At 48.1% G+C, this 3592-nt stretch overlaps 1 long non-coding RNA gene across 1 annotated transcript; it reads right to left on the reverse strand.

Annotated features, from left to right (window-relative positions):
* Positions 1–1370: 1370 nt before the first annotated feature.
* Positions 1371–2775, reverse strand: LOC122214898. Its single transcript, XR_006200134.1, has 4 exons — positions 2653–2775; positions 2226–2289; positions 2055–2113; positions 1371–1720 (listed from the first exon to the last, which is right to left on the reverse strand). It is a non-coding gene; the product is annotated as an uncharacterized LOC122214898 (long non-coding RNA).
* Between the last annotated feature and the right edge of the window lie 817 nt (positions 2776–3592).

Below are 3592 nucleotides of genomic sequence, written 5' to 3' on the forward strand. Positions count from 1 at the left end.
AATCCATTCTCACAAATACTGCCCAGATTTCCACTGGTATCAGTGAACAGATTTTTGCAGTTCTGTATGTGTCCAAGATTCTTTCCTACTCAGTCTGTTTTTCACACTCCAGGCCAAAACTCATCCCCACCATCCCGGGAGCTTGGGAGCTTTCTCCACAAGGAAGGTAGGGACTGCTTCCACCCAGTGTTTGAGATCGCCTTGGATTTCTCCCACATTCTCTTGCGTGGCTGTTCTGCTGGTCATAAGCCACACATAAAAGTGTAGCCGGCCTGTCAAATCAGCAACCGGCATAATCAGTTACCAACTTTGGTCTTTGGAGATCTCAGCCCTATCGCAGGTCATGAAGTTCTTTTCACTGTGGTCATAGAAATGTTCTATGACCGCCACCCCCAAATTATATTTCGGCTTGCTTTGTTGACTTTCTGTTTACATTATTCTATGCAGTTAGAAACAAAACATTCTATCCCACAGCCTGGGCATTTCTCATCTCAAAATTGAACTGTGACAGAAGCTATCCTTTCTCTGAGAGCCACATTCTCAGTGGTCAAATGATACCAAGTAGTACAGGAAACAACCCTTTCCTGCTGTATATACTGTGGGCTGCTCTTCAGAGCAACAGCAGCAACTTCCCACTGTTTTGCCCCAGGAAAGCCCGACTGTTTTTAATACCCCACACTTCCTGGAGGACATGTGGACTATGACTCCATTCTTCTTCCAATTTCTCTGTCAGAAGACTTGGGCTGCAAACAAGTTAATCCAACTCTGGGCAACTTAAGCAAAAAATGGGTGCATTGGATAGATACCAGTTGGAATCAAAGTAAAATTAAACAACCAGGCTTTGGGGGGCGCCTGGGTGGCTCAGTCGGTTAAGCATCCGACTTCAGCTCAGGTCATGATCTTGCAGTTCATGAGTTCGAGCCTCATGTCGGGCTCTGTGCTGATAGCTGAGCCTGGAGCCTGCTTCGGATTCTGTGTCTCCCTCTCTCTCTGCCCCTCCCCTGGTCGTGCTCTGTCTCTCTCTCTCTCTTAAAAAATGAATAAACATTAAAAAAAAAAAAACAAACCCAACCAGGCTTTGAGAAAAAGATAGGAATGAGGGCAATATGGGGATGGAGGTACTTAGATAGAACCCACGAATCACCTTTTTCTGGTGTTGCCATTAAAATGCTTGGGTGACAGCACTCTGCTCTAGCTAAAACTTCCCGGAGAACTGGGTCTCCCTGGACTAGTTGGGGTCACATGCCCACCCCACGGCTGAGGGAACGGAGGAACTCCCACTGGCAGTCTCCCCAGGACACAGATGGTGGAGGCGTAGTTTCCTGAAGAAAACGTGGGGTGCTTTCATTAAAAACAAGGGAAAGGGATCCTGAGTGGGCAAAACGAACAAATATTTATTATAATACCACCGATGGGAATGACAGATAGATGGCTTGGCTTCAGCAACAACAGAAACCAGGAATAAGAGAGAAAGACAGACACTGAATCTGTACGACATGGCAGACAACGGGGTCACCAATATCTCTCTCGGTTCCACATCTTGTGGCACCTCTGCCAGAGAACTCTTTCCCAGTTCTAGGTTGAAAACTGTGTCAGAGGAGATGACTGGCCCAGTTCTGGATGAGCTTGCTGGGTCACTCCACTGTGGCAAAGGGTTGGGTCCATGAGAACACAGCAGCCACCATGTGAACCCCTGGCTGGCGTGGGAGTCGAGCAGTTTCTAAAAGGACAGATCCCATCGTTATCCCCCTTACAGTCTTGCCCTCTTGGGCCTCAGTTTCATGTTCTGTAAAGTGGAGAGATGATGTCCAGAGATGTTCAGGAGTAACTGGGGCACTAGGCCTGGAGGGTACATGGGGAAGCTCAGGTCATTTGGGGCTCTGGGATGTGATGTCTGTGGTAGTTTCTCCCTGTTTCCAATGACCTGGGGGTGCAGACTTCCCTGGTTAGTGAGACACAATGTTCCTCAAGGAGGATCCAATTTAAGATCTTCCCCTCCCCAGCCCCATGTTATAGATCAAAAAACAGAGACCCAGGGAGGTCCAAGGTCATACCTGAGTCTCTCTGTGAGGAGAAGAGATTTTTGGCTTAAATAAGGCCAAGAGGAGTGTTCCTATTGGAGAAAGGGGATGGAAGGGAATCTGGTTGCCTCCTAAGGTACTTCTTGAGGCTCCCAAGAGTGAAGGTGACCTGTCAACTAATAAAAATAACCACTCACCACTTACCTGTGGCACTCTACAGTTTACAGCATGATTTCATGTCCCTTATCCGCTACTTCTCACAACAGCCCTATAAGGCAAAGCCAACAATGAAATAGAATAATCAGTTTTGGGACAGCTGAGGAAACTGGCCCACAGTCAGATGATCAGAAAGCAGTGCATCAGGGATTCAAGCTCAGGCCACCTAATATGGGGCTGTACTCAACTGGGCACCACAGCTCACTGTTCTCACTCTCTTTGGCAAACTTAACTCCCTGGGTGCCATTGAAGGAAGTGGTTTTGAAGTGTGGGTCTTCATGCTCTGGACGTGGCCTTCAGGTGCTGGCTGGGATGGTCCGTGATGACTGCCAGATCTCATATTCCAGGCCAGCCAGGCCCTGTGCCTGAGTGTGGAAAGAAGTCTCCGGGAAATTTAGTAAGTTGAGACACTAACCTCATAAGGCAGGAGCTTTTGAGATGAAAGGGACAGTGTCTTTCAGAATCTTGTCTGCTAGAAAAGAAGACAAGGTCATATGTAGACTGGTGATTAACCTGTTCAAACGGAGTGGGTTCAGAACCTTCAGGAAATTCATGAGCTGAAGGGGAGGAACTGCACACACCTTGCTCCCGGAGTCAGACCTGGGTTCTGACATTGGCCCTGCCACTTACCAGGTACATGACCCTGGACCGGATCTTTGATCTCCAAGAAGCATGTCTCAAGGTCGACCTCCAACCTCTGTCAGGCTGGTATCCAAAGCCCTCCCTGCTCCACCTTTTCCCGTCTTCTTGCATGGGTAAGGAAGCGTTCAGTTACAAGTGACAGAAATCCAACACCGTGGCGTAAGTTCAGGTGGATCCAGAGGTTCCACAGAGGTCATCAGGTCACCTCCCCTGCTGCTGTCCTAGCTGTGCATTCCTGTGTTGGCTTCAGTCTTAGAGAGTTACTGGGATTACTTGAATAGGATGGGAGAACACGAGTGATACCACATGGTGAGGAGGAAAGAACATGGGCCCTGAGGCCAGATGGACTTGTACTTGAATCTCTGCTACCAACAAGCTGTGTGATCTTGGTTGTGTTTCTTGCCTCTCTCAGCCTGTTCCTTCACTTGTCTTGATATAATGACCCCGACACCTCAGAGTGTTGATGTCAAGTTCAAGTGAGGTAACCTATGTGAAAACGCCTGGCGCAATAAATGCTAGGAAGAAGATAAAAAACACATATGAAGGAAACGGAAATCCAGCAGCGCTCTGGTTTTCTTTGGGAATGGTAGAGCAACTTCGAGCAGAGGCTGCTGGGAAGGGAAGTAGTCTGCATGTGTAGAGATCACAAACCAGAGGCATTCTTGTACTTGAAGCCACAGTTGGGGTCTCAGAATGAATAGCGGGGTCAAGAA

Source organism: Panthera leo, chromosome A3 (genome assembly GCF_018350215.1).
Source record: "Panthera leo isolate Ple1 chromosome A3, P.leo_Ple1_pat1.1, whole genome shotgun sequence".
NCBI classification, from domain to species: domain Eukaryota; kingdom Metazoa; phylum Chordata; class Mammalia; order Carnivora; family Felidae; genus Panthera; species Panthera leo.